Source organism: Silene latifolia, unplaced genomic scaffold, assembly GCF_048544455.1.
Source record: "Silene latifolia isolate original U9 population unplaced genomic scaffold, ASM4854445v1 scaffold_57, whole genome shotgun sequence".
NCBI lineage: Eukaryota > Viridiplantae > Streptophyta > Magnoliopsida > Caryophyllales > Caryophyllaceae > Silene > Silene latifolia.
Genome location: NW_027413480.1, coordinates 4,200,097 through 4,223,613, shown reverse-complemented (window position 1 = coordinate 4,223,613; position 23,517 = coordinate 4,200,097).

Here is a 23,517-nt window from a genome sequence, read left to right as displayed (position 1 = left end):
CGGTGATGATTGGGCCGTATGTTGGTACGGAACGATTTATGACAGTTCGTAAGTTTATCATCAAGTGATCACTCAAACATTTGTGTCTACCTCTTAATTGTTATCTGCGTACCGATACGGTCGTTTTGGCAGTAATTAGAGTACATTTGGAGTCCAGGTCAAAAAACCGTCTTCATTTTCTAATAACCGAGTCAGAATGTTCTGGAATGTTCCGGATATTTCTATTCCATATTTTCCAATCTTTTGATCTTTGGTAAAATATCTCCCGTAATATTCACACAAAATATTAAGGAAACGAGATTAATCCACTATTCCATAATAGAAACGCGGAAATCTTTCTTCAGCAGGAGGAAACCACTGAGGAAAGGACGTACCAAGTGCTGCGCCTCTTCCTAGAGACGCAGTGCCTGCTGTGCCTCTTCCTTAGTCATTTTCTGCGTATCTTCCGTATCTTTTCGAGATTCACTTCCAAAGTTTCTCCGAAAACCCTACTTCCTCCGTGTGATTAGTATAAATAGAGACCTTCGGTCTCACATATATCTCACGCGAGTGTTCGTCCTTCTCTTCTCCCTTTGCATTCTAGACCACGTTCTTACTTTTTGGCGTCTACGTGCTTGAACTTTCGACCACGTAAGCTCATATCTTTCTGAGTACCAGCCTCGTTTTGCATGACCGACCAATTTGACCAACTCCACATCAATCAACTTTAATCAATCTTATTCGTTTTCCTCCTAGAGGGCACTTTCGTCTACATTCGAGTCGAGCATCACTAAACGTTAACTTAGTTCATCTCGTTTCGTCAAACATGTAAGTCTGAGGGTGTAAATCCTTTTTTTTGTTTATTGTTCTTTATTATTGTAATTAATATTGTAAGATTTATGTCGAAAGTATTCTTAAAACCGATTTGTAAAACCTTGTTTAAAAACCCTTTTTACGGATTATCAGAGGATAACCGTCGAGAAAGGACGCAGCAACTACTGCGCCTATTCAAAGGGACGCAGTACCTGCTGCGCCTCTTCGCGAGGCTGCCGCAGTTCCTGCTTCCTTTCTTCTTCCTTCGTCTTTTGATAATTCGATTGTTTTGCTTCGTTATCAATTGTTCTTTTTCTTTTAACACGATAATTTTTAAGTATGATAATTTTAACATGTAAATAATTCATTATTATTTAATTCATCTTTTAAAATCTCGACTTAAATCCCTTATAATTCATATTTGCGGGTTTTCGTCATTAAAATCAATTCGGTTTTTAGAGGTTCGATTTACCCATATTGAATCTTTAGAATTCATCTTTGATATACTTGTATCTGTTATTTACCGTCACCATCTTTAATTCATCATTAATAACTTGTTTAACTTGATTAGTTTGTTAATTTGTAATTTAATACATTTATCTTGTAAATAATTCATTCTAATTAGTTTTTATTCATGTTTTATCGTTTTTATGACCTCGTTCACATGTAAAGAATCTGTTAATCATTTCCATCCGAGTCAATTATCAATATTCGACCATTTAAATCACCAATGAATATTAACGAGATGCAGTTCCGGCTTCACAGCCAGAACTCAACTGAGGAACAGACGCAGCTCTGCTGCGCCTGTTCCCGGTTGATTTCTGTCCCTGAACTCCCGTTTCTGCCTTGACCTAGTTTATTAATTACGTATTTAACTAACTATTAGTCGTATTATCATCCATAATCTGTTCTTTTATTCATTTATTCTTTCTTTTCTAAAACCATTCGTTTTAAATGTATTTTCGACATAAATCATTAAATCCGATGTAATTATTGTAATTTTTCTTTATTACATTTTTATTGTATTTCTTTTATTGTATTGCTTTTTTGCTCTCACATGTAATTAACCTAAATTCCTACCTCGACATTAATTGTATGCTAAATTACGTGTTCACCGACTTAGTTTAATTCACATGCTAGGATTAATTTATTGGATGTTGCATTGCATGCATATAAATCGACAATATATCGAATATAGACAATTTCCCTAATCATTAGTAGAGGCCGGTGTCGAGGCGGGCGGGATTAGGTGTTCGATCAACAGAGCTTCCTAATACGTACCCTCACCCCTTACTCCAGATCTCTGTGAACATCCGTGTTCATTGGAATCAACGAGAGTCATTCTAGACATAGAATGCTAAGGGTAACGAGTGCTTAGTGCTCATGTCATTACTTTGTGTCTGACATGACACGAGGTATTCGAACGGTTTCCAATTTTCCACAATAAATTGGTGGCGACTCCACAAATGCAAACAAACAAAGAGTGAAAAGCTTGCTTCGCTCCCCCCCCCCGTGGACCCGCGTCCACAGTTTGGCGACTCTGCTGGGGGATAATACACTTACGTGTAGCCAAAAGGGTGAAACTTGAACAGGGTTAGAGAATAGTTTGTACAAGAAAATTGTCGGTTTTCATAACTCGGTCTTCCTAGATCGTTTCATTTGGCCTTCCTAGGCCCAACCCAACCCAGTCGACCAATCGTCCCGTCTAAACGGTCCTAATTCTTATTTGGGCCTAAGGATGGATATCGATTGACGTCATCCATACCATGGTACTTACTCTTGTTTGTATCAAGAACTTTCGCTACTTGAGGAAATGGACTTCGGGTTTGATTGTTCGGTATGGCAACCCACCATTTAAAGCCAAAACCCTTCTAAATGCACTCAGCATCCCGTTATAATGCTTGTATAATGTTTGTACCATATGTGATCACCATTTCTAAACAAAACCATGACGATTTTTGTAAAATCAAAATACCTTTTAAAATGTAAAAAGTTTCGAAACATAGGCCTAATATTAGCGCAAAACCAGTCGAAACTCTGTCCAATTGTCGAGTCAAAATTCGGGCCTCAAAACCCATTTCAAAACCTCACTTCGAGTCCACTCCTACAACTACACTAAAGTTGACTAGGACCAACATTTTCAAACTTTGTCATTTCCTCAAAACTCACTTGACACAAGTGGCACACTCCCACTTCACGAGTCAAAACATTTCTTTTCGAGTAAGTGTGCTAGAATGGTCGATCGTGTTTTGATTCGTCGTCGATCTCTTATCCAGTTTCCAAGATGCCTGAAACAAGCGACGTGAACTTCAACCAACTCCAGAATGGTAATGATCAAATCCTAGCCGCACTAGCTCTTCTCCAAGTCACTCAATACCAAGTGTATGATCGCCTTGACACAATCGAAGGCCGAATATATGCCGTGGAAACGAGGATGCCTCCTCGAGAAAGTGAAGTGTCTGATGAATTTGTGAATAACTTCGGGGACGAAAACCCTCCCATAGGTATGACTACAGCTGAGAAACGACTCCAATACTTGGAGGAATAATTGATGTATCTCAAAGGGGATGACATTTATAGGGAAAATAATCGCAAATATGAAGCCGTGAGTTCCAAGTTGCCAACCAACTTCAACATGACAGTTACCCCTAAATTCAAGGGGCATGAAAACCCTTTGAACCATATTCGTGCTGTCAAGGATTATATATCTATCGAAGGCATTAAACCCGATATGTTCTTAAGGATCTTTCCTTCATCTCTTGACACCATCCCAAAACAATGGTTCTATTCTCTAGAGCACAAGAAGATCGCTACCTGGGACGATGCCGCAATTGAATTCGCCAAGCAATATGCGGATAATGCTGAAATCCAAGTCAACATGCGCACTATAGAGGTTCTTACCCAAAATGACAGAGAAGGTTTCACCGACTTCCTAATTAGGTGGAGGAAGACTAGTACTCAACTTGTTGAACGTCCAGATGAAGCTACCCTCGTGGAGAAATTCGTGGACAACATCAAGCCCATCTATGCAAGTCATTTCAGGTACCAAAACATTAAGACCTTCAAAGACTTAACCGTACTAGGAACAAGGATCGAAGATGACATCCGTAAAGGGCTCTTGTCCAAAACGGTAGGTCGTGGATATCAAGGCTCAACAAGTCGTTCTTACGGCTCTACTAGCAAAACTGATGACGTTAACCTTCTCGAGCCATCTAAGAAGAGTCCCCCACCAAGGAAATTCAAAAATCTTGGGGACACATATTCCAATGCTCTAAAAAGGTTGATGAAACTGGGTAAACTTCAACCCATAGGCCCTACACCCGAACCAGAAAAGAAATCCAAGTTCTGGGATGAGAATTCGTACTGCGAATACCATAGAGGCAAGGGACATGATACAGAGAAATGCTACAAACTGAAAAATGTACTTCAAGACATGATTGAAGACGGTCGCCTACCAATACCGCCTGGAGGTAAGCCTAACAACACTCAGAATCCTCTTGGGATTCTAGTGATTATAAGTGAAGAATCTACCATAGATTGTTCACACCTCATTTCTCTAGTTGAAGATGAAATTCATGCAATAGAGAATGAAGGGAACTACTCTACCATTTCCCCAACCATCACCGATTTCATTGCATGGCCAAAAAGTGTGAATGTGCAAGTCATGGAACTAGAGAGTGCAGTGGCAACCCTACGTGATCCCAACGTAACACCTAAAGAACGTGCACCACTAGTCTTCTCTGAAAATACTACAATGCAAGAAGTAGTAGCCATAGTTGATGAACTAGTCGACCAAGTTATCCAATTAGAGGCCGAAATCATAAGAATGAGGGAACTTGCTACTGTCATTGGAATATGGGCCGATGATGATGAAGATGAGTATCTCACTGAACACTACCTAGTCAAAATCAGTGAGCAAATAGTCCAAAATTGTGAAGATCAAGATGTAGACCACCTTACTCATTCGGGATGCCCGTACCAAAACACTTCTCAAAATGGTCCCATAGCGAACGGTCCAACCAATGTGGTCACACCAAATGATAATGAAGATGGCTCCAGCGACCATTTGCTAAAGCAACTACCGAAGACAAAGGCTGATCTTTCAGTCTGGCAACTAGTGGCAAGCTCATTCCCACATCGCCAAGCTTTACTGCAAGCCTTGGCCAAACTAAATGTGGCACATAACTCCACACCTGATGACGTAGTCAACTTGGTCTTCCAAGAATCACCAAAGCTAAGTAATCCTATTACTTTCTCGGATGAAGATTTGCCACCCATTGGTGCTAGTCATAACTTGGCTCTTTATATCACTGTCATTTGCCTAAAGAAGAATGTGCCAATGACTTTAGTAGATGATGGCTCCGCAGTCAATATCATACCTTTGAAAACGGCATACAAATTGGGCATGAAAGAGTCGGATTGGACCCCTACCAACCAAGGTGTTCGCGCATATGATAGTACACGACGAAAGGTAGTAGGACTTGTTAACCTAACCATAGCCACAGGGTTAATTGAGTGAAATGTTAACTTCCAAATAGTGGACATTGAAGCATCCTTTAACATACTTCTGGGAAGACCTTGGATCCACGCTTCCAAAGCGGTAACATCCACCCTCCACCAGAAAATCAAAATTCCACTAAATGGTAAAGTGGTGACGATCACTTCGTCACCCATCAAGGCAATAATCGAAAAGAAGTCAAGTAATCAAGTCCTTGCGGATCCAGTATATGAACTTGGGGGCTTCCATATCATAAATGTCATAGAAAGTGAGTTGGCACCCTTATAATTGAATCCCTACTCCAATTTAGTGGTCAACCACATGCTCAAATCCCAGGGATACTTCCCAGGAATGCCTTTGAATCCTATCCGAAGGAACACTTTTGCACCCTATAAAGAAGGCAACTCACAAAGAATACCCCTTGGACTAGGATACAAACCCACTAAAGAGGAAGTTCTAGAGATGCTCGCTCAAGTTCAAAACCGTAAGAATGTGGGAATCCAAATGCGACCCTACTTCCCTACCCTAAATGGATACTTCGTTATTGAAGGAAGTCAAGATATCTTTCTAAGATTTCCCGAACCTTGGCACTATCTCGAAAGGAAGCTAGCCGGAATCGAGATCTTTCACGATTGCTACTTCATTCCTCCAGAAACGGTTCCTACCGTCAAGACTCATCAAGCGCCTTGCTTAGACGAACAAGCTGTTAGTCTACTATTTGTAGAAGATCGATTCGTTAGAGCCACGCAGGATGAGATCATTACCATGATACTTCAAGACGATCAATTCAACCCTACCGCGTTAATCACAGAAACCAACACCAATCAGCAGAAGGGATGGAGAAAGTCGATCAAGTGGACAAACAATCAAGGAAGACTATTCAAGCTCACCACTGGAGAAGGAGAGATGTTCAAAGAAGAACCGGAAGACGATGAATTCGAGTCAGAGATAGAGTCGGAGTCAGAGTCGGAATCTAAAGAAGTTCCTAGAGAGTCTCCTCCTGTCGTCATTCTCACTCCCCTTGTTTCTCCTAGCTTGGTATCAAGTAGTAACAGTAGTTCGGGAAATCTCCCAACGGCTGTCCCTTTACCGCCACTGACTACAGATCAGATGGCTTCTTTGTTTCAACTTTTCTCAAATTTTAATATGAATAAATCAGGTTCTCCTTACTCTTCGTGTTATCTTGAATGCAATTATGTTTACGATGATACTGAGGATGACCCAGACCCAGACTTGATCGAGATACCTCCCTACAAAGCCAAAGAAATACTACAAGAGGGGGAAGGGGGACCAGTAATAGAAAACACAGAACCCATCAACGTAGGAACCGAACTAGAACCCCAAGAACTTAGGATAGGGACGACCTTGAGCCCTGCCGAAAGGGCCAGTTTTATAGACCTCCTACACGAGTTCAAAGACGTTTTTGCTTGGTCCTACAAAGACATGGCACGGATCGACATGGACATCACATAGCATAGAATCCCAATCAAACCAGGTTTGAAACCCGTGAAACAGAAGCTTCGTCGAATGAGGACAGAATGGGCTCTCAAGATCAAAGAAGAATTCGATAAACAGTTTAAAGTCGGGTTCATCAAAGTTTCCGAGTACTCAGACTGGGTAGCTAACATAGTACCCGTACCCGAAAAGGATGGGAGAATCCATGTTTGTGTTGATTTTAGAGACTTAAACAAAGCGAGTCCCAAGGATGACTTTCCTGTACCACATATCGACATATTAGTGGATAATACAGCAGATCACGCGTTACTATCCTTCATGGATGGATACGCAGGACATAACCAGATCAAGATGGCCATAGAAGATATTCATAAGACCGCCTTCGTCACTCAATGGGGAACCTTTTGCTACACAGTTATGCCGTTTGGGTTAATTAACGCCGGAGCTACATACCAACGCATCGCAACTACGCTCTTACATGACATGATGCATCAAGAAGTTGAGGTATACGTAGATGACATGATTGTCAAGTCCAAGGATAGAGAGGGGCACATTGCGAACCTTCGCAAATTCTTCTCAAGATTACGGAAGTACAACATGAGGCTCAATCCTCATAAATGCGCATTCGGAGTAACATCTGGTAAACTCCTGGGATACGTTGTCAGCCAACGAGGAATAGAAATAGACCCTTCTAAGATCAAAGCTCTAATCAAAATGCCGCAACCTCAAACGGAGAAAGAAGTTAGAGGATTCCTAGGCAAGGTGCAATACATAAGTCGATTCATATGAAACTCACCATGATCTGCGAACCTATCTTCAAGAAGTTAAAGAAAACAGATCACACCATGTGGGATGATGACCGTCAGAAGGCTTTCGACTGAATCAAGAAAATATTAACCAAACCACCAGTGCTCATGCCACCTCAACGGGATCAACCTCTTGGTTTATATCTCACGGTAACTGAAACGGCCATGGGCGCCGTGCTAGCTCAAACCGTAGGAAAAGAAGAAAGAGCCATCTACTACCTTAGTAAGAAGTTCTTGGAGTACGAGTGCAAATACACGCCACTCGAGAAGACATGTCTCGCTCTTGTGTGGGCAACGAAGAAGCTACGCTATTACATTCCTAACTACTCCGTCAAAATATACTCCAAATTGGATCCTCTCAAATACCTCTTCGAAAAACCCGTTCTCAATGGACGCTTAGCAAGATGGACTTTGATGCTCTCATAGTTCAATCTCAAGTATGTACCTCTGAAAGTTATAAAAGGGCGCGCCGTTGCCGAATTCTTCGCAGAAAACCCCATTAATGATATACAAACGATCGACACCTGGTCGTTTCCGGATGAGGATATACTCCAAACCGATGTAGACTCCTGGGACCTTTATTTTGATGGAGCATCGAACTTAAGAGGATTTGGAATCGGAGTGTTGCTCATTTCTCCTAAAGGCGAGCATACACCAATCTCTGTCAAACTCGACTTCGAGGTGACAAATAACACTGCAGAATACGAGGCTTGTCTCATCGGATTGCAAGCGGCAGTAGGTTTAGGCATCAAGAATCTTCGAGTGCATGGGGATTCATCTTTGATTATCAACCAAATTACGGGATCTTGGAAAATCCGATGTGAAAGCTTAGCACCTTATCATGCCAGAATAAACCAAGTAGCCCAATTCTTCGATCAAGTAACCTACCTACACCTACCTCGAGAGGAGAATCAATTTGCAGATGCTCTTGCAAAACTTGCATCTTTGATTAATATGCCAGATAGCATGGTAGAAATGCCTTTATGCATCGAACGACGGTCAGAGGCAGCTTATGTGCACCAAATCACCGATGAAGAGGAAATCACAGAGGAAACTTGGTTCCAAGTGATCCTAAACTTCAAACTCAACGGCACCTATCCACCGGATATGGACAAAAGGGGACAACGTGCTATACGCTTACTAGCTTCCCAATACGTCCTCATGAAAGGAGAGTTATACAAAAGAACACCTCTTGGTGTAATCTTACGCTGTCTTGATCATTCACAGGCACGGAAAGTGATGGAAGAAGTCCATGATGGAGAACGTGGCCCTCACATGAGTGGACCCATGATGGAAAAGAAAATCACACGTTTGGGGTATTATTGGACCACAATGGAATCTTATTGCATCAAATATGTAAGACATTGCCACAATTGCCAAATCTTCGGGAACGTGCAACATGTCCCTCCTTCATTACTTTACACCATGACATCTCCCTGGCCATTTTCTGCTTGGGGAATTAACATCATCGGTAAGATCACTCCAGCCGGAACAGGAGGTCACTGTTTCATCCTAGTAGCAATCGATTACTTCACCAAGTGGGTAGAAGCGGCTTCCTACACCAGTCTTACAGCCAAGAACGTGGCAAAGTTCATACAAACTAACATCATCTGTCGATACGGTTGCCCACATGAGATCATTAGTGACAATGGATCACATTTCCAAGCTGAGACTTTGCAATTGCTAGCCAAGTACAAAATCAAGCATCACCACTCCTCGCCAAATAGACCACAAACTAATGGGCGTGGTAGAGGCGGCAAACAAAAACGTTGTCACAATTCTCAAGAAAATGATTGACAACTATCGAGATTGGCCAAGCAAGATACCTTTCGCTTTATGGGGATACCGTACATCTGTTAGGACGCCCACTAGGGCCACCCCTTTCTATTTGACCTACAGCATGGAAGCTGTACAACCAATCGAGCTAGAAATACCATCCTTTCGTATTTTACTCGAAAGTCAAATCCCAGAAGCCGTATGGAAGAGGGACAGGTATAAAGAACTCATCCTCCTGGATGAACGAAGATTACGTGCATTACACAATGTGCAAACATATCAGGCACGTATCAAACGAGCCTTCAACAAAAGGGTTAAGCCAAGGAACATCAAAGAAGGAGACTTGGTCCTCAAATCAATTAGAGCTCTTTTACCTGTCGATCCACGAGGAAAATTCAACCCAATTGGTCCGGGCCATTTCTAGTTAAGTCCATACTTCCAGGGGGTGCGGTTAGGATCACAGACTTAGATGGGAACGAATTTGCTAATCCGACAAACCTCGACCAACTGAAATGTTACTATGCCTAGAATAGGAGCAAAAACGCGCCTCGCGTAACCTCAGGTGTCGCTCTTGTGGCACGAAATAAACGGCCCCTGGCCAAGCTGAAATAAGTTAATGTCATCTTGCTCTTTTATTTTGACAATTTGTCATCCTCATATCATCAAATAAACTGAAATGCATTTTAGGAGTAAGTGAAAGCTGATGCTTATTTTCTAAGTTCATTACAAGCTCTTGCTTAGAACTATTATTCTTTTACATTTACTTGAACTACGCGCAAGGGTTTGATTTCATTTTTTAAATGAATACGTAGGCAATCCTTCATAGGATACAACCCATTAATTATTTTAAATGTAAATAGAAGGACATTTGCAAATGCATTTGGAATTCGACAAGAATAATGATAGAAAATCATAACGGTTTCATAACCAATCAACCTCTTTTATTTCATCTCTTTTAATAGTAATACGCTACATAATAATTTTTTTTTTAAAATAAAATAGGCTAGGATTCTAAAAACCCCACCTTCTTATTACAATAATAATAATAATAAATATTAATAAAAGACTTAGGCTATTCTTCCATTTTCCCTTTGCCCGTGTCATTTTTATCATATTTCTTGTCTCGACCTCGAGCCGGACGCTCTTGCGCCACTTCTGACCTAATCACCAACGGTCTCTCTCGTGGTCTAGCCTTGCCATTCTTGTCAAGCACCATCTCGATGGTAGGAGAAGTCTTTGGTTTCTTCGAAGGATGAACAACTCGAAATCTGGCTTCTTCCTCTCCCTCAGTTATATGCTTCACTTTCTCCTTTTCTACATCACAAACCTTGTAGTCAACAGGCTCGCGTTTCCTCAATCTCTCGCGCTCCTCCGGAATAGAAGCTTTCCTCCACCGCAGATAGGAATCCGACACCCATAGAGCACTAATAGAATAGTTCAAGAACCACATATTTCTTTGAGCCTATTTGATGGCCCATTCTCTTCGACTCTCAGTGGTCAGCACCACGGCAGTCTGCGGGACAGTATCAAGCTTCGGAATCATCTGCTTCAATCCAACATGCCTCATCAACCTCTCCAGGAAGATGCATATCATAAACTCCAAGCCAGGAATGCACATAGACCGGGTAGGATCCAAGGATGATACTCCAGTGACAGATTTGAGATGCCACCATGGTACGATCCATCTAATCAAGGGACCATCGTCACTCTTCAATTTGTTTTCCCAATAGTTGCAGACTCGAGTGAAATCCACCATCTAGAGCCTGGTCCTCATCGCGATTGAGCGAGCATGATAAGCAGGAACATTAACTGGGGGCTCGATCAATCGAAGACGCTCCATAAGCCAGACCTACCAAAAGCAGGTATCAAAAAAAAGAAAAAAAAAAGAGACAAAAAAGAAAAGAAGAAAAAAGAAGGATGTTTTTAATTATTTTACCTGCAATATGATGGGACTTCCCAGATAAGGAAGGTCGCGGTTGGGTTTCCTGTTATCTAACCCCAACAGGATCTCTCCTAAGCACAGACAAGCTGGGCTCCTGCGCAGCTCCATTTGCTCAATCAAGCTCAAATAACGAGGGTCACCTCTCAAATCCTCATCAACATGCCCTTGAAGGACATATACATGTAGCAGGCAAAACCCGAATGCCCTTCGCTTGGCAATATAAGAGATAGTGGGATCTGCCCTATTGATGAATCAGTCAATGAAGTCCAACATTCGCACTCCCTTTGAGGTCACAAGACGGTCCACCTCAGCTCTTGTCAACCCAAGCAAATCCCTAAACTTGTTCTTATATCCTTGAGAAGTAGAAGGAATAGCAGGCAAATGTTTCGGGTCCCAACCACCAATCGCGGCAATTTCTTCGGGAAATGGGCAAATGTCGCCTCCGGGGAAGGCGAATACGTGATAATCCGGGTCCCAATAATCAAGACAAGCATCTAGGAACGGTTTGACCACCTTGATCAACTTCAATCCCAAAAGTGATCCAAAATTATAAGTGTGACACCCTCATTCATTGCGGAAAAGTAAACACGAAATTCTAGAATAAAACTGCATGGATATGTTTGTAATAGGTTCATTTGGGTAAAAACCTGTAATTTTTAAAATCTGAACCTGTTATAAAGATATCCAAATTGAAAGGTGTCAAAACATACAAGGTCTAAATAGAAGTTTCATAACATAACCATCGCTAAAGTCGCGAATAGCAAAGTTATACAACCAAATGTAAAGAGGGAGACATATGTCCCTAAAATGTATGTGACATAAAAATTCATATAAGAGTCTCTACAAATAAAACCAAATCTAAGTAAGTCCCAAGGTTACTTTGCTCGCTAGCTCGTCCATGAACCCCATATAAGCATCACCATACCTGTCGATCGCATTTTATACAAATACGAAAGCCATAGTCAGTGGGGAGTAACTCCGAGTTCTCCCAGCCACGAAATGTCATAATTAATATAACATGTAAACATAAGAATATGAATATGAATAACACATAGTCTTAGCTTATAGATGCTAGACAATCGTACTTATCATGTGAACAACAATATAACAACACATAGTCCTAGCATGTGAATACTAGACCGACTCATACTACACTATCATGTGAATCACATAAGATCCAGGAATCCAAACTCTATCAACCATAGCCGGCTTGCATCTCACCTTCTATGATTCATAGAATCATCAAACAAGAAAGGACAATATATCTAGAGGCAGGCATAAGTTCCTAGTACAGTCAATAGTCACTCTATAACTCGAGTCTATACCACGAGGTAAGGTAAACACCCTAGTCCTAAACCTGCGCAGACCTAGCGACATGCGGAAAACTACCGTATCCAAGACCCATGATAACAACACATGAGTATCCCTAAGCAGTCCACCAAAGGGTTAGCTAGTACTTAAGCTGACTACATACTTCTAAGAGTACGTCAGGAAGTCATACCCTAACTTGGACATAAACCCACCAAGCTATGACACAAAGGCTATTAAGCGGTGAATATACACTCGTCAAAGACTATAAGGGCCTATCTATGACGATGGTCTAAGATACCAACACCACACAAGACAAGTAGGACACCCACTTAACCATAAGAGGGGCAAAGAGTCCAAACTGGCAACATAAATACTTATACTCAAATCAAGGACTCTAGGATAACATCCTTCCTTGTGAAAGACTACAAAAATATAAATTCAGCTGACAATCCAACAATATCCACAATCTCATTAGTAATCCAAAACTTAGCGAACCATTAATCTCATAATTCATGAGGACAAAATAAAATGGCAACAAGGCAAGAAGACTCAAGTATAAGGTAACCAATTCATCCAACAACCAACATATGAAAAGACAATAATACTCAAAGACAAATCCTTGACCCTAGTCCCGCGACGGGTCATCGGTCAAATCGAGGCTGACCGGTTTAAACCTAGCTTGACCAAACTCATTTGGTCAAATTGGCCCAGCTCAGAGTCTTGGCCCATTTTGGCCCAAATCACAAAATTCATCACAATATCATTCTCATGCCATTTCCAATTTCTATCAAGTGAAAAACTATCAACATAAGGGAATATATTCCAACTTACAAAATATCCAATTCAATTAAATTCTCGCATACTAATGATTACCCACATGCCAAAAATACCGAAATACATAAATACGCAAACCAAAGACCCAAAAAATCAAACAATAGACCCAAGACCCGACCCACACAACGGGCCATGAACCGGGTCGACCGGCCCGAACCGGCCGTTTTTTTGGTTCTGTTCTCTCGCCAACACAAGTCTCCATTTGCAATTTGTTCCAACATCAATACAACATTCCTTTCAAGCAACATTCAACAATATTCATTCCGTTTCAACACTTAAACATGTGAAAAACAACATATTTAACAAACTTTAACAACAACAATTCATGTGAAAATTAAAGTTAACATGTTATTAATCACATAAGCATCCAACACATCATAAACAACACTAATGTGACATTATTTCGTCGAGTAACTCGGAATAGTTACCTTAAGCTAGAAAGAGAGCAAAATAAACTTGAGAAAAATCCTATAGACCGAAATTATGCATCATCTTCCACAATATATGAGTCTCCTAACTCATCTTCATATTCTTCACCTATAAGAACAACAAAAACACATAAATTAGTCCTAAATTTGAAACCCTAAAAGGATAAGACCCGAAACAAAATTGGGGGAAATGAAAATAAAGCTTACTAGTAGATGAGGATTGAAGAGAGGATTCCAAATATATAAGTTTTATGCAAATTGGTGGAGAAATGAAGAATTTATGGTGGTTTTAGGGATTGTAAGGAGGTTATTTTGAGAGGAATTTGGTTGTTTGATGAAAGGAAGAGAGAGAGTGAATTATGGAGGAAATGAAAATTGAAAGAGGAGACAAATGGAGGGAGGGGGGCCGGTCCAAATGGCATGGGGAGGGTGGTCAATTGTTTACGTTTTGGGTTTGCTTCGACGGTAATTAGAAATATTCGTCGAACGCGATTTCCGAGAATATTAAAGTTCTTAAACACGATTTTACTAAAAGATTAAGTACTCATATGCCCAATATCCAAACTCGTTTACCCAACGACCGTAAGAAATGGGAAAATCCCAATATTACGACTTTTATCAGAAATCTATTTTATCAAAGTAAAAAGTTTAAATATAGTTTAAATTACTTTTAAACATTTCTAAACTATCAAAAGTGATTACATTACTTCAAACTAAAATAAAATTATATTTTATCAAATTATTATTATTTCAAATAAACTAATATTAAATTAAAATGGATTAAAATATTACTTTTAAAATATAATAAAGGTCTTCAAATTTACGGGGTGTTACAATCATCCCTCCTTTTAAGAAGTTTCGTCCCCGAAACTTAGAAGAAGGAACATTGTATATATGTAGGTCTTTCTCTTTAAATCAATTAATCAACATCTTCAAAACATGAACTTATGAAAATATACGTGTCCTTTCAACGGAACGGAAATATCCTCGTCGGTCGCCCGAGAACACCAACATTCCAAATCAGAACAAAAATACATTTTTACGCCAACAACTGAGAAAACTAATTATCGGACGTCTCCAATAACGAGCCTTAACACTCACTGACGTTAAAACCAGTGGGAGAACATTAAAACATTTTCAAAAACCTTTAGTTCGAAACTCTTCAATAAGGATAATGACTCCACTAATCATGACTAAACTCTAACTAAGGCTCTTATACAACTAAGCAATGATTACTAATGCGGAGAATATTCCAGGGAAGGAGAGGAACACTCGAAAGGATAGCTAAAACTCACAAGGATTAGATAAAGGAACGGAAAGTACCTCAGGAGAAGAGTTCGGGATATTTAGCTAACATAGAAGATTCAGGCTCCCAAGTTTCTTCTTCGACATTTCCACAACGCCAAAGGATACGAACTAGGGGTACCACTTTATTTCTAAGTTGCTTGTTTGCCCTTTCGAGGATTCGGATCGGCCTTTCTTCCAAAGCCAAGTTAGGTTCCAAATCTGGGATTTCTTCTTGAATAACATGGCTCGGATCACTAATGTACTTCCTCAACTGAGATACATGGAAGACATTATGAACCTTGCTCAAATTCGGGAGCAACTCTAAACGGTAAGCAACGGGACCAATCTTCTCAAGCACACGGAAAGGTCCAATGTATTTGGGACTCAGCTTTCCTTTCACACCAAAACGTTTCACCCCTTTCATAGGTGACACCTTAAGGAATACTCGATCATCAACCTCAAAGGCAAGTGGTCGACGACGGGCATCAAAGATACGATTTACGCGATCTTGAGCGGCTTTCATACGCTCTCGAATGATCTGAACCTGATTGATGGTCTCAGTCACCAAATCGGGTCCCAACACATGAGCATCCTGGACTTGATCCCAACAGACCGGACTACGACACTTCCTACCATACAAAGCTTCATAAGGTGACATCTTGATAGAAGTATGATAGCTATTGTTGTAGAAGAATTCAACAAGAGGTAAACACTTCTCCCAAGAAGTGTGGAAGTCTAAAGCACAAGCACGAAGGAGGTCCTCTAAAGTCTGGATAGTCCTCTCAGTCTGTCCATCTGTAGCGGCATGAAAAGCGGTACTCATCAGTAGCTTACTACCCATGGCTTCTTGCAAAGCGTCCGAAACGGGAACAGAATCTCGGGTCACGATCTGAAACTATATCCATAGGCACTCCATGGTAGCGTACTATCTCCTTCACGTAGGCACCAGCTAGGACATCTAATCTCCATGTCTCCTTGATAGGTATAAACCTAGCACATTTGGTCAATCGATCTACAACCACCAAAACCGCATCCTTTCCGCTAGCTGTCTTAGGTAAAGCCATCACAAAGTCCATGGAGATGGACTCCCATTTTCAAAGGGGAACATCCAAAGGTTGTAGCAAACCCCCGGGTTTCTGATGCTCAATCTTCACTTTCTGACAGGTAAGACACTTGCTAACATACTCTAGGACATCAATCTTCATCCTAGGCCACCAAAACTGTAATCTCAAGTCTTTATACATCTTGTCACCACCAGGATGAATAGAGTAAGGAGAAAGGTGAGCTTCATCAAGGATCTTCTTCCTCAACTCGGCTACTCTCGGAACATACATCCTACCTTGGTAACGAAGGTATCCATCGCTATCCACCACACAATCCATAGCTTGCCCAAGTTGGATTTTTGCTTGAATGGACTTGAAAGTAGCATCCTCAGGTAGGCACGTACGGATCTCACGGTAAAAGTCGGGTTCTGCACTCAAGGCACTAAGATAGTCAAAGCCCTTCCCAACAAGGCTTATCCCTAACTTTTGAAATTCCGTGGTAAGTTCATCAGGTAACACACGGATAGTGCTCAAAGAGTGACTAGTCTTCCTACTCAAAGCATCGGCCACCACATTTGCTTTCCCTTCATGATAAATCAACTCGACATCATAATCATTCACCAACTCTAGCCATCTTCTTTGCCTCATATTCAGTTCTTTCTGGGTAAAGATACACCTCAAACTCTTATGATCGGTATAAATGCGGCAATGAACTCCAATAAGGTAATGCCTCCATGTCTTCAAGGCATGTACCACGACGGCTAATTCAAGATCATGAGTCGGATAGTTTACCTCGTGAACCCTCAGTTGTTGAGTAGCATAAGAAATAACCCTTCGGTTTTGCATCAAGACACAACCTAGGCCATGCTTTGAAGCATCACAATAAATATCGTAGTCCACACCATCCTCAGGTAAGGTCAACACCGGAGCGGTAGTCAACCTAGTCTTCAACTCTAAGAAGGCATTCTCACACTCATCGGTCCACACATACTTAGACTCCTTCTTCAACAATTGAGTCATCGGTCTAGCTAACTTAGAGAAATCTTTCACGAATCGACGGTAATAACCCGCCAAACCGAGAAAGCTTCGAATCTCAGTCACATTTTTCGGACTTTTCCAATCAACAACGGCCTCAATCTTAGAAGGATCTACCATAACACCATCTTTGGATATGACATGTCCAAGAAAAGTTACTTGATGCAACCAAAATTCACATTTCGAGAACTTAGCATACCACTTTTGACGATGTAGAATGTCTAAGATGATCCGGAGGTGTAAGGCATGTTCTTCCTCATTCTTTGAGAAAATCAAGATATCATCAATGAACACCACCACACACTTATCGAGGTACTCACTAAAGGTACGATTCATTTGATCCATGAAGATAGCCGGAGCATTAGTCAATCCGAATGGCATCACTTTAAATTCGAAATGACCATATCTCGTGCTGAAAGCAGTCTTAGGAATATCGGACTCACGCACCGGAATTTGATGATAACCCGATCGGAGGCCAATCTTGGAAAAGGTAGAAGCACCACGTAATTGGTCAAAGAGATCATCAATTCGTGGAGGAGGATACTTGTTCTTGATTGTCACACGATTGAGTTCATGATAATCAATGCAAAGTCGCATAGATCCATCCTTTTTCTTCACAAAGAGGATGGGGAAACCCCAAGGAGAAGCACTAGGCCTAATAAAGCCTTTCTCAATCAAGTCATCAAGTTGAACTCTCAACTCCTTCAATTCGGAAGGTGTCATACGATAAGGAGCTTTAGCAATAGGACCGGTTCCGGGAACTAGGTCAATAGAAAATTCAACATCTCTTTCAGGAGGAATCCCGGGTAATTCATCGGGAAATACATCCGGAAATTCACAAACAATGGGAACATCCTTCAAGGGAGGAAGAGAAGGAGAATTAGAAGTAGTCACTACACATAGGAATGCTTGATGACACTTCTTCAAAGCATTCACCATCTTCATAGCTGAGATCAACTTCACACCTGTTTGCTTTCTAACCCCTTGATAAGATACGCGAGTACCCAAAGGGCTTTTAAGAACAATGTTTTGATCTCGACATTTAAATCGATCATGATAAGTAGATAACCAATCCATGCCCAAAACAACATCAAACTCCTCAAGTGGAAATCGAAGGAGATTAGCCGGGAAAATAGATTCCGCTATCCATATAAGGACATCCGAATAAAAATAAGAACAAGAGAAGATGTCGCCGGAGGGTAAATATACTGATGTACTATCTCCAAGTGAAGGTTCAAGAGGTAACTTGTCGGAGAATTTCATCGATATAAATGACAAAGAAGCACCGATATCAAATAAAACCAAACAACGGACATCAAATATTAAGAACGTACCAGTGACTATGTCTGGGTGTACCTCAGCCTCAGCACGGCTCATCACAAAGATGCGACCTCTCGGCCTCTCAGGAACAACAGGAGTAGTAGTAGTCTTCCTCTCAGGACACTCATTAGCCTTGTGTCCAGGCTTGTTGCAGGAGAAACACACAAATTGCTTATCAAAGCAACCAATTCCGGGATGCAAAGGCTTCTTACAATGATAGCACATACGACCCTTAGGACTTTTGTCGTTGCTAGGAGATAGAACACGAGCACCTTGATTTGCTTGTCCACTCGGAACAAACCTCTTCTTGTTAGGATAAGAGGGGGAAGAAGTAGGCACAAAGGGTCTAGAAGGAGCAACATAAGGCCTAGAAGTGGAGTAGAGTGGCCTCTTGCCAAGGGAAGTACGAGAAGCACAAGCCTCTTCATCAATAGCCCGAATAGAGCTCTCGGCCCATAATGCATCATCATAGATTGAGACAAATGAAGTAGAATCCCTACGGATCAAGCTCTTAAGCTTTGGAGTAAGCTTGTCAAGGTAAAAGAAAGCCTTTTCTTCTTCATTTTTGACAAGTCTAGAAGGATAGTGAGCAAGTTCATTGAACTTGTCGGTAAAGGCTTGGACATAAAGACTTCCTTGCTTCAAATTCATAAACTCTTTAAGCCTTTGTTGTTTCAGCTCTTTTGGATAGAACCTAGTATCAATTAGATCCTTAAAGCGATCCCAACCAAAACCAGGCTCAAGAGTGGAAATAGGACTAGTTATGGTCCACCATCTATCAGCTTCTTTCACAAGGAAGTGAGAAGCCAATTTCATCTTGTCCTCTTCACGAACATCATACAAGACAAAGCTCTTCTCCAATTCCCGAAACCATTCGGTGAGTGCCACCGGGTCTACTTCACCACCATAAGTTTGAGTCTTGTTTCGAGTCAATTGACTTGCCACCCAAGTGTATGAACCGGGTCTATCACCTTTTGGAAACTGAGGAGGGGGAGGAGGAGCTGGTTGGTTTTGCTGATTCTGAAGAATCTGAGTAAGAGCTTGCAAGATTTCATTATCTACGGATCTTGGAGGAGCCATCTTGTAAAAGATAACATTGGTTAGCACCTAACGAATATCAATCACAAAGAGACTACAACATAAGGTCCTAAGTCTACCCATCCTACCCCTCTCTCAAGTTTATTATTTTAAGGTCAAGTTATTTATATTGGGGGTGCACAAACGTGCGTCGGGAGCAAATATGCTCTGATACCAACTGTGACACCCTCATTCATTGCGGAAAAGTAAACACGAAATTCTAGAATAAAACTGCATGGATATGTTTGTAATAGCTTCATTTGGATAAAAACCTGTAATTTTTAAAACCTGAACCTATTATAAACATATCCAAATTGAAAGGTGTCAAAACATACATGGTCTAAATAGAAGTTTCATAACATAACCATCGCTAAAGTCGCGAATAGCAAAGTTATACAACCAAATGTAAAGAGGGAAACATATGTCGTCCCTAAAATGTATGTGACATAAAAACTCATATAAGAGTCTCTACAAATAAAACCAAATCTAAGTAAGTCCCAAGGTTACTTTGCTCGCTAGCTCGTCCGTGAACCCTATATAAGCATCACCATACCTGTCGATCTCATTTTATACAAATACGAAAGCCACAGTCAGTGGGGAGTAACTCCGAGTTCTCCCAGCCACGAAATGTCATAATTAATATAACATGTAAACATAAGAATATGGATATGAATAACACATAGTCTTAGCTTATAGATGCTAGACAATCGTACTTATCATGTGAACAACAATATAACAACACATAGTCCTAGCATGTGAATACTAGACCGACTCATACTACACTTTCATGTGAATCACATAACATCCAGGAATCCAAACTCTATCAACCATAGCCGGCTTGCATCTCACCTTCTATGATTCATAGAATCATCAAACAGGAAAGGACAATATATCTAGAGACAGGCATAAGTTCCTAGTACAGTCAATAGTCACTCAGAATCTCGAGTCTATACCACGAGGTAAGGTAAACACCCTAGTCCTAAACCTGCGCAGACCTAGCGACATGCGGAAAACTAACGCATCCAAGACCCATGATAACAACACATGAGTACCCCTAAGGAGTCCACCAAAGGGTTAGCAAGTACTTAAGCTGACTACATACGTCTAAGAGTACGTCAGGAAGTCATACCCTAACTTGGATATAAACCCACCAAGCTAAGACACAAAGGCTATTAAGCGGTGAACATACACTCGTCAAAGACTATAAGGGCCTATCTATGACGGTGGTCTAAGATACCAACACCACACAAGACAAGTAGGACACCCACTTAACCATAAGAGGGGCAAAGAGTCCAAACTGGCAACATAAATACTTATACTCAAATCAAGGACTCTAGGATAACATCCTTCCTTGTGAAAGACTACAAAAATGTAAATTCAGCTGACAATCCAACAATATCCACAATCTCATTAGTAATCCAAAACTCAGCGAACCGTTAATCTCATAATTCATGAGGACACACTAAAATGGCAACAAGGCAAGAAGACTCAAGTATAAGGCAACCAATTCATCCAACAACCAACATATGAAAAGACAATCATACTCAAAGATAAATCCTGGACCCTAGTCCCGTGACAAGTCATCGGTCAAATCAAGGCTAACCGGTTTAAACCTAGCTTGACCAATCTCATTTGGTCAAATTGGCCCAGCTCAGAGTCTTGGCCCATTTTGGCCCAAATCACAAAATTCATCACAATATCATTCTCATGCCATTTCCAATTTCTATCAAGTGAAAAACTATCAACATAAGGAAATATATTCCAACTTACAAAATATCCAATTCAATTAAATTCTCGCATACTAATGATTACCCACATGCCAAAAATCCCGAAATACATAAATACGCAAACCAAAGACCCAAAAAATCAAACAATAGACCCAAGACCCGACCCACACAACGGACCATGAACCGGGTCAGACCGGGCCTGAACCGGGCCTGAATCGGACTGTTTTGGTTCGGTTCTCTCGGTCAACACAAGTCTCCATTTGCAATTTGTTCCAACATCAATACAACATTCCTTTCAAGCAACATTCAACAATATTCATTCCGTTTCAACACTTAAACATGTGAAAAACAACATATTTAACAAACTTTAACAACAACAATTCATGTGAAAATTAAAGTTAACATGTTATTAATCACATAAGCATCCAACACATCATAAACAACACTAATGTGACATTATTTCGTCGAGTAACTCGGAATAGTTACCTTAAGCTAGAAAGAGAGCAAAATAAACTTGAGAAAGATCCTATAGACCGAAATTATGCATCATCTTCCACAATATATGAGTCTCCTAACTCATCTTCATATTCTTCACCTATAAGAACAACAAAAACACATAAATTAGTCCTAAATTTGAAACCCTAAAAAGATAAGACCCGAAACGAAATTGGGGGAAATGAAAATCAAGCTTACTAGTAGATGAGGATTGAAGAGAGGATTCCAAATATATAAGTTTTATGCAAATTGGTGGAGAAATGAAGAATTTATGGTGGTTTTAGGGATTGTAAGGAGGTTATTTTGAGAGGAATTTGGTTGTTTGATGAAAGGAAAAGAGAGAGTGAATTATGGAGGAAATGAAAATTGAAAGAGGAGACAAATGGAGGGAGGGGGGCCGGTCCAAATGGCATGGGGAGAGTGGTCAATTGTTTACGTTTTGGGTTTGCTTCGACGGTAATTAGAAATATTCGTCGAACGCGATTTCCGAGAATATTAAAGTTCTTAAACACGATTTTACTAAAAGATTAAGTACTCATATGCCCAATATCCAAACTCGTTTACCCAACGACCGTAAGAAATGGAAAAATCCCAATATTACGACTTTTATCAGAAATCTATTTTTATCAAAGTAAAAGGTTTAAATATAGTTTAAATTACTTTTAAACATTTCTAAACTATCAAAAGTGATTACATTACTTCAAACTAAAATAAAATTATATTTTATCAAATTATTATTATTTCAAATAAATTAATATTAAATTAAAATAGATTAAAATATTACTTTTAAAATATAATAAAGGTCTTCAAATTTACGGGGTGTTACAATAAGCACCCATGTCGTGTTTCACCACATTGGAGAACTCATTTGTCCATTCTTTTAGACGAATTTCGAGAGTATTCATGATGTATGCTTATTTTAAGAGCTTTATGTAATAAGACGAAGGAAAGACGGAAGAATTATGTGAATAAAACCTCCCTTGACGTCTCTATTTATACTAAAAGCTGTTTCCTAAAATCCGTCATGACGGATATACGGGAACAAAGCGCAAAGACTCTCGCGCCTCTTCAAAGGGATGCGCTCTTTTGCTTTTCTCACCTCTTCCTCAGCCTTCTTTCTGTGTTTTTCCGCATTGGATCTTTCCTAGTTCCTCAAATAATAATTTCCTATTCATACGGGTTATTATTTTGGTAAATCCGTCAAATTGCCATGTTTCGTGTTTCCTAATTCCACGGGCACGCATTTCGAGGCGATATCGACATTTTCGTCATCTTAACACGCTTATCCTTTCTTTTTTTAATTTTCTTTTGGGAAATCATTTCACCAATTTAATTTATTCATTTTCAAGCTTATACATTTCTTTTTAATTTTCTTTTCGGGGAATCATTTCACTTTCGTTCCACATTACATTTCAAACTTATATGTTTCAATTTTTTCATTTTTTTTTAGGGGGTAGCCCTTCCTACCGTCCGGTCATTTCCGGCAAATTTTTTGCATTTGTTTGCATTTCCGAGTCGTTATTTTGCGCTAATTTAGGCCTTGTGTACAAATGTATGTTCTATGTGATTTCCGTGTAAATTTCGGCAGCATGACGGCATAAACCGTCATCTACCAAAACTGTTCAAAGCTAACCTGCAGGTACAAACAAAGCAACCCAGCAGCAAAGACACTCAGGCCATCATATATACAA